Source organism: Vigna unguiculata, chromosome 4 (assembly GCF_037176805.1).
Source record: "Vigna unguiculata cultivar grain cowpea cultivar isolate G323 ecotype 2 chromosome 4, ASM3717680v1, whole genome shotgun sequence".
NCBI lineage: Eukaryota > Viridiplantae > Streptophyta > Magnoliopsida > Fabales > Fabaceae > Vigna > Vigna unguiculata.
In genome coordinates, this window is record NC_140795.1 from 37,508,160 (window position 1) to 37,522,413 (window position 14,254).

At 28.9% G+C, this 14,254-nt stretch overlaps 1 protein-coding gene and 1 long non-coding RNA gene across 2 annotated transcripts in view; one reads left to right on the forward strand and one right to left on the reverse strand.

Annotated features, from left to right (window-relative positions):
- Nucleotides 1-14,254, forward strand: part of LOC114181543 (uncharacterized) — a 74,011-nt gene that overhangs the window by 11,796 nt on the left and 47,961 nt on the right. The gene's annotated exons all lie outside the window — the stretch shown is intronic.
- LOC114181544 (uncharacterized) lies at nt 12,112-13,823 on the reverse strand. The gene is made up of 3 exons (XR_003603842.1): nt 13,726-13,823; nt 13,547-13,617; nt 12,112-12,320 (listed from the first exon to the last, which is right to left on the reverse strand). It is a non-coding gene; the product is annotated as an uncharacterized LOC114181544 (long non-coding RNA).

The following is a 14,254-nucleotide window of genomic DNA, read 5'->3' on the forward strand; positions in this document are numbered from 1 at the left end:
TGACCAAAGCTCCCACTACTTCTCTAAACTGAGATCCCCCAAAAGAAAAAATAGAAACCAAATCTTTTTTGATGTAGAAGATCAGACAATGTTGCAACCATAGAGCATACTAAGAAAAATGGCTTTTGATACCAATTGTTAGGAACAAGGCAATAAAGGAAGCATAAAGGAGAGAAAAATAGACACAGAGAATTTAACTTGGTTCGACATACAATGTGTATGCCTACGTTCATGACTACACTAGGAAGTATTTATATTTCTGGTGTCAATGCCTTATGTGGTTAGACTCAGGTCTCATTGGTGTTATATCTCCCAGTGAAACCCCCTCCTTATAAACCTAAGAAGTGGTATCAGAGCCGATGGTTAAAACCGGCTTAGACAAGTGCAGTATAGTCCTAGTATCGAAAGTCTTCCTAGCAAGGGTACCAGGTAAAGCGTGTCCCGTTAAGAAAAGAACAGAAGTACAGAAAATGACAAAAAATGAGTACTCGTAGTTGGGAATGCTTCTGCTGGAGGGGGAGTGTACCAATGTGGTTGAAGGGACTCACCCTTGAGTGGGAGATTGTTAGGAATCCAAGTGTGAGTCTAAGTCCCACATTGACCAGAAATGAGAAAGTAGAGCATTATATAAGGATCAAGGCCCATAAACCCATCGCTTTAAGGTTTTGGGTTGAGAGTGGTGTCAAGTTCTTATGTGGTTGGACTGAGATCTCATTGGTGTTGTTTCTCCCTAGTGAAACCCCCTCTTTATAAACCTAACAATGAATAGTTTTATTTGGTCAATGTGTACGAATTATTTATACTTTTCAAATGTGAGTTGAATATCGATATTAATATTATTAGCTTTTTTTGTACAAATTTAATTTTATTGTTGGAATGTTTTATAAATAATATATATATATATATATATATATATATATATATATATTATGATTATTCATTTTTTTCTTGACTGTTCTACATATCATCAAATATAATTAAAAAATAATAATAAATACGTGAATACTCATGCACTGGTAAAAAAACTTAAAATTAAAATATTTATTTTAGAAGGTACTGTTTAAAAAAAAATCAATTGAACTGAAAAGGTAAATGATACACGTTAAGAACATAAAAGTTATGTAAATCTATTTAAAAGAAATTGGTTCCTGACAAAAAAAAATAATTGTTACAGCCTTTAAAAGTTTATAATATTCTGCAGTTTCAAAAGAAAATTTTTGAATGGTAGCCTTTATTTTGTTTTCTTAAATGAATTATTTTAAATTAAATTGTGTTTACTTGATTAATGCGGACATAAATTTTCAATTTTCTTTATCTGGTCTATTTTTTCTCCTATCGAATTCATTTAAAGTTCATTTTATTAAAAAATAATCTATTTAAATTGATTTCATTATATTTAGATTTTAAGTTGATCTATATTATTGAATATCCTTTTTTTAAATCCGGATTTTCAAATATGGAAAATCACAAAATATCCAATTCAGATTTTTAATCTATATTTTTAGTTGGTTTGGACGGAAGGTCGAGATGAGTTGGTCTAGATAAAGTTTAAGGTCGAGACAAGTCAATCCTGGCTGAAGCTCAACTAATATTCAATCGAATCGACCCCAACCGAAATTTGATGAAATTCAGTCCATTCAACTCCGACCACCATTCAACCAAGTTGACCTTAACCAAAATTCGATCAACATCGACCAAGTCAGTCCCAACCAAAATATGGTCGAAATCGGCCAAGTTGGCCTCAAATACTTTTAGGGACATAAAACATTTTGCTTAATGCTGTATTTAATAATTATATGTATTTTATCTAGGTTAAATTATACCTTTGGTCTCCATTTTCGTAGCAAAATATGAATTTGGTCCCTCAATTTTTTTTATCTCAATTTGGTCCCTATTTTGAGAAATTTGATGCAATCAAGTCCTTTTCGTTAGTGGTGTAGTAACGACGTTAAATGGTGTGCCACGTGTTAGTTCTGTTAGAAAATGATTACTCAAATAATATTAATAAAAATATAAATATAAATATAAAATGATATAATAATAATTATTAGATCAATAATAATACTGAGACAATATATATAAAATAATGAATACTAATTAGATATCAACAAATATAATAACAATAATAAATAAAAAATAAATAAGGAAAGGAATAGAAATATTCTAGGTTGAGGCACGCATAGCGCTATCCTTAGAGAGAAAACGCCCCTACTGCACAGGGCTAAACAAATATGTCAATACACAATCATATGTGTTTTTAATCATTTGCGTTTCTCTCCCAAGATACAACAACCCGTCAGATCAATCGAGTACAGCGAAGGATCTCCGAACGTTATGAACACCACTGTCTTAAAGATAATATAGAGAATAAAGAATAACACTTTTAAGAAAAACTCTAGTGTTTTTTGTCTCTATTTGTTGTGTTTTTCCCCATGCACCTAGGTGGTATTTATAGGTAGATAAAGGAGACAAAGAAGTAAATTGCAATAAGAATATAGCCGTTAGTCATTAAAAACCATTAACCCATAAATTAAAGGTCTATAAAAACTTCAGTAACAGTAGAATTTTTATTTTAATTATTTATTTTTTAAATTATAATAAAATATTCTAACAATCCCCCACATAATTTAAAAAATAAAATAAAACAAAAAAATATATTATCTTTTTAAACAAAATATTGTAGTTCAGTGTAAGGAACCTTCCAGGTCTGACCCTTACACCTAGTGTTTATAAACTTCAACCCGAGAAAATGCAGAGACTTGATTGTCTTGAACTACATCCCTTGTGGTCGGATTTTAGTAAATAACACATACAATATCGGTGTTCATTATAGGTTCTAATCAGTGGGTGCACGTTACGATCTTGTGCATGTATCTTGTTTCATGAGTGTCACTTAGAGACTTACCCATGTCTCACAATAGCGGCCCCACCATCACACTCACTAGGTAAACCCTCAAAGGGTGGTTTGTGACTCACACCCCTACAATAATTGTCATTGGGTTTATTAAGAGGTATTTTATAAAATAACGCACGTACCTCAACCATTGGGTTTATTAAGAGGTATTTTATAAAATAAGCATAATATTGCACATACCTCAACCTAATTATTGCCACAATTTATATTACACCTCGTCATAGGAATGAGACATAAAATTTAATCAAACTATTTGGTGTACTTTAGTCAACAACAACTTCGTTGTTACCCATTGAACTCCATTCCATGGGATCGCCATTCATGTGGAGATGGGTGTCCATTGTTGTAACTAATTTATGGGTTATAGTCTCATTCCCCTCGACGACTCAAATACTTGTTGTTGATGCATCAACCCTTTGATAAGCAGATCTGCAATATTTCTTTTTGACCTGACAAAGTCAAGAGAGATAACCATGAGTAATTAAGTTTCTAATACATTTGTCTCTCATTCTTATATGCCAATTTTATTGACATTTTTACTAAAAACTTTAAATATAACAATTTAATTGTCAGGATGCATCGAAAAAAATAATAATTTATGCTTGCATAATAGATCATGATAGAACAACAACTTTTTAACATGTTTCCATGATAGTACATCTTCATCCAAGGTTAAAACATAACCATAACCAATAGTTGATATTGTGCCACCAAAATCAATATCCAATTTACATTAAAAATATCATTCAATAATCTCAAGAAATTGGACATATTTCCATAACTAGAAAAAACACAAATAATATTACATTAGATGGCAAAACAGTGAGGTATATATTCATTCACTTTATAATATATAACCAAGATTTTTTTATTAACAGGTATGTTAACCATTGCAAGACACCCCCACACTTTGAAATATTTTAAATGTGGTTCTTTTTTCTTTCATAACTCATAAAAAGTTTTATCTCAATCTTTTGTGTTCAAAATATGGTAAGCAAGATATAAAATTTCACTAATATAATGTTAGGCAAGGTAGAACTTATAGAATAATATTTACCATATCAAAACATTTTTTTCTTTCTTTCACTACACCATTATATTAACACCATACACTATATGAAGATGTTACATAATAAATAATACCATGAATTTCACACAAAAACACTCATTTATAAAGATATGTATCATCACTTCTCTATTTAATTAATTTTGTACCTCAAAATTTTATAATTTGAATGGTCTCTAACCAAACTTCTCAAAAATTATAATAATCAAAGAAAAAGTTACTAAAATAATTTATTACAAGATAAAGGTTTTTAACTCAAACAAACCATCATAAATATATCATTTACCAACCAAAACACATGTCTAGAAATAATAATCTTATTACACTTGGACACCACTTCATAACCTTGTTGAGCACGAGAAAGTTTATAAATTCAGAAACATGAAAAACTCCTTTTTATTCATAAATCTGATAAAGATTATATTTATTATTAGTCACTTTTTTTCATATAAATATCAAGCTAATTTTTTTCTCTTTGCAAATGCAAAGTTTAGTTCAAGTGTTTTCCATAACACAATAATAGTTTTAGAATGACAAATTATTTTATAATTGTTTTCATACAAAACAATTAAAATATATACATGATATAGAACATCTTTATCAATGGTAAGAGTAGACAATATTAAAGCATAAATTAATATAACAACATAAACATTAGCTATAGACATCACAAAAAAAATTGTTCAGATCGAAGGTTGATATTGGACAGTCTGGGTTCAAGGTCAAGATGGGTCAGCATTGTCTGAAGGTCAACTGAAATTTGGCACCAACTGAAAAAATGCCAAGTCGACCATGACCGAAATTCAGCCTAGGTAGAAATTCGGTCGAGACGACCTCTACTGAAATTTGGCTCAATTCTACTGAGTCTTTCCCAACGAAAAACTATCATATTCAGTTGAATCATCCCTGACCGAAATTTGACTGAATCCTATCGAGTCAACCTTGGTAGAAATTCGGCCGAATTGTCCTTTACCGAAATTTGGTTGAATTTGATTGAGTCAGCTCCGACTGAAATTTGACCATTTCAGTTGAGTCGGCCCCAAACAAAATTTGGCCAAGTTGGCCCCGAAAGAAATATTGTCGTATTCGGTCGAGTCAGCCCCACAATTTGGCTGAATTTTATTGAGTCAACCGTGACAGAAATTAAGCTGACTTTGTTTTAATCAGACATAGTTAAAGTTCGATTGAGAAGGCTTGACCTAATTCCTATTGATTCGCCTCGACCGAAAAATTCAGTTGAGTCGGTCCTAGTAGAAATTTAGCCTAGTCTACGTGGCCGAAATTGGACCGAATCAGTCCTTGTCAAAATTCGATTGAGTCAGTTTTGTCCGAAATTCAGACGAATTCAAATGAGTCGACCTCAAAGACACCATATTTGAAAAATAGAATTTAAATTTATTTTGTGAAAAAATTATTTTGAATTTTGAACTTAATCCAAAAATTTGGGTATGCATTTAAATCTTAGATCTGTGATCACCCTTAAGATATTTAGTTTTGATTTAGTTTTTTACCATGCTTTTTGATAATTTTTAGAAAAGGTATTAAAAAATAAATACGAAATTAATTGTAAAATATAAAATATGAGTATTTGGGTATCACTTTTAACTAAGGGAGATTCACTCTAAAACAAGTCTCTGGTACATGACAAAAATGAGTATACCGTTTTCACCATTTTTATTTACGAAAGTGAGTTCAATTTAAGGAGATTTAATAAATATATGTAAATTTATCTTTTAGTGAAGTAACTTATTTTTCTCTATTGATATGTGTTTTCAGTACACTTGAAATGTTTTATGCCATCACATAATTAAAAAAAAAAAAATTAATGATACATGAACAGTTGATGACACCTGAATAATAAAATTCATGGATAAATAAAATTAAAATATTTAATTCAGATAGCACTCTTATAAAATATATTACTAAGGTACATATGTTATGATATAAAAATCCAGTAAATTATTTTTTAATTAAAAATATTCTTAATTCAAAAGAAAATGATATTTGTTTTAGTTTTTGATATTATAGTATTTTGCAGTTTTCTGAAAAAGTTTATGAATAAACCTTTGATTTTTTCTTTCTTATATAATTAAGTAATTTAAATTAAAATATATTTAGTCGGGAGTTAAATTGAATTTAGACCTTTCTAATGTGTTGGAATTTTTCTTTCTTAAAATTATTAGATTCTAAAGTAATTATAAAGTATAATCCATAAGATGTTTATATATTTACGTTCAAATTTAATCTGTATCGGTTTAAAACAAAAACAAAACATTAAGACGTTCATATTTTTCTATTTACGTTACTTTTTTATATCTTTGAGAAAACTTATTATGAAAGAATAACAAATTTGATTTAGAAAGAAGAAACAAAGTAGAGAAGAAGAAACAAAATCTCTGCAATATCTTCTAAGGTCTCTGATGCAGCAGGATTAGGTTTTCAGTGCATATTGTTTTCTTTGAAAAGCGTTTTTCTTTGCCTCTTTTCTGAACCAATGAGCTGAACTGGACCATAGAAATGACGCAGCAGGTTTAGTTTTTCAATAAATCTTGTTTTCATTGAAAACCTTTTCCTTTTGCCGCTTCTCTGAACCAATGACCTCAACTGTGAAACAACCAAACATTAGTCTGTGCTCTGTCATAACAAAAATTGAATGCGCAGATTCTTCTATAAATAAATTAGTCTTCGTTCACGTGAATGTATAGGACAAACCTGCTCAATGATTCATTATAGGACAAACCGTGTTTTTTCTGAACCAATAATGAAAGAAGCAATTTAATTACTACTGTCTTTACATCTAACTGTTTATAGTAAATAATTGAATGTGCAGATTAAAATTGTTTCCTTCTTCTCTAATGTAAAAGAGAGGAAGAAATGTATAGTTTTTTAACCTTAACTTATATAGCATCTTATTTGTTCATCATAAATTACGTTATAAATAAAGAAATGCCTTCGTTTTTACTATAAATACTATTGTTTTAATAATAAAAAGTATTTTTTTACATTCTATATACGTCATATCTTATTATTATTATTATTATCCATATTTATAAACGAATATAAATAAATCATTTTTAAAATATATTTCAAGGTATTTTTGTAAGCTTTTTTAATAAATCTTTATTGATTTAACAAGGGTTTAAGTAAAATTATTTTATATTTACCGTAAATTTCAAAAAAATATATTAGACGAGTCATTTCATATATTACATTGATTACACGAGTCTAAGAATACAGTGAATAAATGAGTATAGCAAAATATATTATATGAGTTTGTCACTAATTAAATGAGTGTAACAATATGCATTAGACAAGTCTATTCATATATATATATATATATATATATATATATATATATATATATATATATATATATATATATATATATTGGACGAGGCTATTAATATACATTAGACTACACTATCCATTATTTAATTAGATGAGTTTTGTGATACACATTAGATGAGTCTGTCAACATAATGATCGCACAAGTTTAACAATACACATTAGATGAGTGTGTCTGTATATTAATTAGACAATGATGCACTAATTAGACAAATCTAGATATACACATATTTTATGTTTTTGCACGTACTCTAATTTTTGTATTTTTATAAAATCTACTTATTACATTTATAAAATATATGTGTCGATGCACATATATTTTTGCACATAGTGTTTAAGCATATAATTCCATTATTAGTAATATGTAAGGTCATTTATAAAAATTATTTATACTACATAGTTTAATTCATTTAAAGAATCATAAAATAGATATTGTCTAAGTTTGAAATTTGGTATTTTGTAGAAAACGTCTTAGAGATTAAAAGAATAAGATATAATTAATTTGTTTTGATTTAACCTCCTTAATTAAAATACGATATAGTACATTTTTTAAATTAAATTAGGTCTTCTGTAATTGTCTTTAATATTCAGTAAATTAGATTCGAATATTTTATAGAAAAAATATTTTGTCAATAACTTTTTGCACTACTACAATTTTTGAAGTAACATTGATTAAAAATCTAAATTTAGATGCAATGTATTCAAACTAAAAAAGGTTAATTTAAATTATTTTTGCAATTTCTTTTTACTACAAACCTCATTGTTGCACGAGAAAAAAGGTTAATTTAAATCAACCAAAAAAAGTATGTGGTGTCTGTTTGTGTTTTTAATCCTTAATAATACTTTATTCTTGTAACAATCTCTTAATTCAACATAAATGTTGGATTATCTTTTGATCGAGATTAAAACACAGAAGAACTTGTAATAGGTGACATGAAATAAAATCTTTCAAATTCTTATAGAATTCAAATTAGGGAAAATATTTCACCAGCAAGTATTTTTTTATTTTTTTTTAATTCGTAAGTTTTCATGTTGCATTTTGGAGAGTAGTGATATGTAAAATGAAATTTAAATTTTGTTAAAAAGAAATGTAGAAATTAGGAGAAACTGAGAAATTCAGTTCATGACATGGTACGATAATAATGACTTGTTTAGTGTTGAAACTGTTTCAATTGTACTATCCTACTGCTCCTGGGAATCCACGAAAACCATTAGTACCCTAATACTCCTAGGAATCCACGAAAACTAGGGATGACAATGCATGTTGGCCGTCCGTTTAGGTCCGTCCCGCATAAGGCCTGCACATCGCGGGCCGGTCCGTCTCGTCCCGTACATTTTATGCGGGCTGCATACTCTATCCCGCCCCACATATACGTTAGCCCGCGGGCCTGCGGGCTGGCCCGTTTTTTTTTTTAATTTTTTTTTAATTTTTTTTATGATAAAACTTTCAATGTTTAAAAATTGAGAAAGTTTAAGAAGTTCACAAAATTAAGTAAAGACTTTGAGGAATTAGATGATAAATTGATAATTCAACATTTTCATCATATTCATACTATGACATACACAATGTATTCTTTAAATTTTAGCACATTAAAAATTACATAATACTTGTCTTTTCCAGTTATACAAAAATTTGAAATATTAATGCAAGAGTCCATAAAAGAAGTAATTAATATACACAAGTACAAATTTTTTTTTTTTAATTTTATGCGGACTTGCGGACCGGTCCGCGCGAACTTGCGGACTCACTGACCTGCCCCGCATTTTTTCTATGAGCCGGACCCGCAGACTAGACCCTAATTGCCATCCTAACGAAAACCATTCATCCACCCAAATAACCTTCCAACAACTATGACCTATTCTATAACCCGCCACCAAACCATATCCCAGCAGCCTAAGTATCCATTCCCTCAATTGACCTAGCCCATTTCCAACTTCGTAGACAAAGTTTTTCCTGCACCAACGATAATGTTAGGTTGTTTTTCCCTACACCTCCAACAATTTCTTTAGCACCCCCAAATTTTATCAAATTACTTAAAATGCCCTTTTAACTTTGAGCTACTTAAAATCTGCACTACTTTTACGATTCAAATGTTGAAATCCGGTTAAAGAAATTATATAACCATATGTCGACATCCAAAACATATATATATACATAAACACACCGGATGTGAATATCAGAATATATATAAACGGATTTTTACATCAACATATATATAAAAAAAATTTCTTTTTATTTTTTTTGTGTAATTGTGTAGAGGCATTGTATTTAGGAGTAATTCTTGAAAAATTGGTTAGAGTTTATATAGATTAAAGACAATTTTAAAGATTTCCTTAAAAATAGTAAAAAATCAAATAACAAATACACCCATCCTCTTGATTGGGCTATATTATATATATATATATATATATATATATATATATATATATATATATATATATATATATATATATATATAAATCTTTTATTTTTAAAATATATATTAAACAAAATAAAAAAGAAATAAATAAATGAAATAACACAATAATATATATATATATATATATATATATTTTTTTTTTTTCTTTTTTTTCTTTTGTTTTTTAATTTATTAATTATGTTTAATTTTTTTTACTCTTAGTTTTTTTAATTTTATTTATATTATAATATTTTATTTTTTATTACTTATTTTAAAAATAAAATACAATATTAATATATATTTATATATGTACATAGTTTTTTTTTCTTAAAAATTAATTTTTTTCAATTTAATTTATTTAAAAATATAATATTTTAATATTTTAATTAAAGAAATGAAATATATATATATATATATATTAATTTATTTTTTTAATTTTAATTATTTTTATTTAGTTTATTATTTATTTTATTTATTATTTATCTTTTAATATTTGTTTAAAAAAATAAAATAAAACATATAATATATATATATATATAATTTTTGTTTTATATAATGTATTAAAAAATAAATTAAACTAAATAAAATAAAATTTAAAAATAGTTAAACTTTAAATTAAGAAAATATAAATGTGTATATATATATATATATATATATATATTTTGGAAATTGATTTATGGTATTATATATATTTTGGAAGTCTAACTTTTTTATATTTCGAAAGTCGACTTCCGATAATATATTTTGACATCTTGCAGTATTCTTTTCTGGATGTCGACTTCTTGTAATATATTTTTATATTCGAATCCTTCGTGGGAAGTTGACATATGAAAGTAATTTTGGGGGTGTGATTTAAGTGACTTTGCTCAAATGGTCAAAGATAATTTTGGGATTTAAAAAATATTTGAAGGTGTAAAAGAAATTTTGGAACAAACGCAAGATACAAAAGACCATAAGGATTAAAGAATATAATATTTATTAGAGTTTCGTTAATTATTATCAATAGTTTTGGGCTCAAATGTACTGCAATACGACCTTTATTTATATAACTTCTTGCCCTTATATGACTTCCTACAGTGAATTAGGACAATGAATGAAAATAGGCGCTTGTTTTTCCTGTCTTCCATGTTCAATAACTCTTCCTAGGATAATGGTTGTTACCGCCTAACAATTCCCTTCTTTGAGTTTTTATTGTTGTGTTTTTATTTAACCGAATAGTTTTTTAATTCAAGAATATCTAGTTCATTTGAGAGTCTTAGCCGAATTGAACAATGCAATTTTGAATCATATTTGATAGCTTAGAATCTATTATAGCTTGAATCAATAATGCCCATTTTATTTTTGAGCTTTTACTTGAATGGACTTATGTCAAGTAGGCTAAGCCTAGTAAGAGGATGATTAGAATGTGCTAATATCCATATTAACCTTCTTCTTATTATGTAATAATAACAACCCTAATTTTGAGATGATGTCTCATATGCAGTGTGATCTTAATCTTCTCTAACACATCCCTAGAATATAATATTGGAGAGAAGTACATGGACATGGATAAATTATTAATATGGGAATCTAAACTTATCTAAATCCATTCAAATTTTCAACAAAAACAAGTTAATCAACTCATTTAAATCCTTTCAAAAATTTGTCTCTTTTTTTAGTTCAAAACAAAAAATTGTTAGAAATGAAAATTCCTCTCATAACACTTCTTCCTTAAAGGTTTAAATTTTTTTTCTAACAAAGTCACTAATATAATGATTCATCGGTCAGCACAAAATTTTTTAATTCAATAAATTTTTTTAATGTGAAATATCTTTTTATTTTAAATTGATACTCAATGGATTATAACTTTTACTATTTTCATCTCTATAAAAAAAATATTTATTTACATTTCCTCTTTATTGTTATTTAATATGGTCATTATTCAATGGATTATAACTTTTACTATTTTCATCTCTATGAAAAAATGTTTATTTACATTTCCTCTTTATTGTTATTTAATATGGTCATTATGTCTTCAACAAATTAATGGCTATAGGGGTTAAAAAAATTTGTATACAAAAAGAAGTAAAATAAAAAAAAGATAATTTTAATAATATTACCGTGTATTAAAAAAACGTTACATATAATAAGACATAAAAATTAAGTAAATTTATTTTTTAATTAAAAATACTCTTAACACAAATATATATATATATATATATATATATATATATTTGTTTTAGTTTTTGCTAGTTCTAATATTTTTGTAGTTTTGAAACAAAATTGTGTGACGTCCCATTTAAATAGATTAATCTACTAAATAAAACATCACATATTTATAACAGTAGAGAACAAAACTGACAAATAAAGCCAAAGCCAAGGAAGGCACTCTTACAGTCATCCACGGAAGTACTTGCAATGAAAACTGGGCATACAACCATGCCATAAACAAAACATAATCCAAAAGTTCAACAGTTACACCAATCAAGACTCCTAGAACTAGGAATGACAAAAAGCACTACTGCCATCTAAAAACTGCTCCCAAGAGCCAAGGGTGACGGGGCCCTCTACGCCGCACCACTGTTACCGTCAGGTCCACCTTCCCCAAGCTTCCCATCTACTCCCACCAACATGGTGATCATTGCAAAAGAGGAACAAGACAAGCACAACACGAAGATAAAAGGGTAAGCTAGTGTGAAAATATTGGTTAACAAATTATAGAGCATGTACAAGGCAAGGCAAGTCATTAACATTTAACAAAAGGCACTCAGATCATGCGAGAACAATCAAATGCAGTTACTATGACTCGATATCCGGATCATACACTTGATATAGGATTTTAAAGAAAGTATGCGTCTGTGCTGGTTTCTAAACTCTGCAGAGTTTAGACGCAAAGGGTATTCACCCAACCACACACAAGATTAATCCTCTATTGTCTTGGGCCCAAAATGTCCCAAGACCAGGACCTCCTGCCACTCTCACCACAATAACCATTCTGCTCTATGTGAGCGTGAACAATTATTAGAGTTCAGGATACCCTCCTTTATCTAGACATCTCCTATATCAAGGTATACACTAGGCATATATATATATATATATATATATATATATATATATATATATATATATGTCACCAAGAGTTCCCCATGAAACTCCTTTCAACACATTCCGCATGCCTTACAATCACCCAATTGTCATGAAATTCCATCCACAAATATATCATGTTTCTCATTTCATACTTATTACATGCATACCAACGATCAATCCAAGGAAATCATAGCTTATTACATGACAGCATTTTCATTCCAGTCCCATTCAGGCATACATACTAATTATGGTCACATACTATGAGCAAAAGAAATAATTAATACATGCATAGAATCATATCAGCCAACACAACAACCTCTATCACGGATTCTCGTCCAATCTGAAGGTCCTCGCCCAGGCGAAAGGGTTTCTTTCGCTCAGGCGACCCCTTCTCGCCTAGGCGAGAGTGTAACAGTGGCCATTGCAAGGTTCCAGCGGGTTCTCGCTTAGGTGACAGCGTCTCGCCTAAGCGAGACTGCGCCTCGCTCAAATTTAAAAAACCAGTCGCCTAGGCGACAAAACGAGCTAGAATTCAGGGGTGAGTCCCTGCTACTCTCGCTTAGGCGAGGGTCACTCGCTTGGGCGAGATTAGTAGGTTTCTCACCTGTTAGCACATGTAACTTCTTGCTCAACCAACATACACACGCACCACACATTTATATACAACCAACAACATCATTCAAGCATCACAGACACAAAGACAGTCCAGAAATATGAAAAGTAACCTAAAAACACAAAGTATCTAGCTTCCCTTACCTTTTTTAGATACTAACACAGAGAACGGCAACCCAAGCAAGAGAAAACGAGTTCCGGATAAATCTACAGAACTGAAAAAGAACACTCACGAAGTTAAGAATGGGTATTAGGAAGAACCTAAGACGAACCCAAATTTGTTTAACTGGAAAGAGGAAGGATGAAGTCAAGGTTCAACTTACTTGAGAGTATTAAGCAGGGTAGCTAGTTGGAGGGAAAGGGAACTTATGCCCTAGCAGAGCCTTAACTAGAGTTCAAGGGTGAGTGAGAGGGAACAGTTTCTGCAAAAGGAACAAGTGAGAGTGAATGAGCTGGTAGAGTGCAGGGGTTCCCTACAAGACTGGCCTTGGGCCTACGAAAAGGCCAGGCCCAAAACTCACATGCTGAAAGAAAAAGGGGGCTTACAAATTGACCTTTGATTTTATTTTTATGTAATAAATTATATGAGATTAATTTTTTTTTAATTTTCAATTGTTAGATTGATTTTTTTTTTTATTTCAAAGAAGTATAAAACTTCTTAGTAAAATTTTATAAAAAATTTAAAATTTAAAATGTATAAAATAAAAAAATTCAAATTTTAATTAGATAATTATTTGTTGAAATTATTAGTTATTTAAATTAAATTTAATAATTAAAAAGACTAAATTAGTTAGTAATAAAAATGTAGTTTTGTAAATTAATAATAGATTTATGGTAAAAAAGATAAAGTCG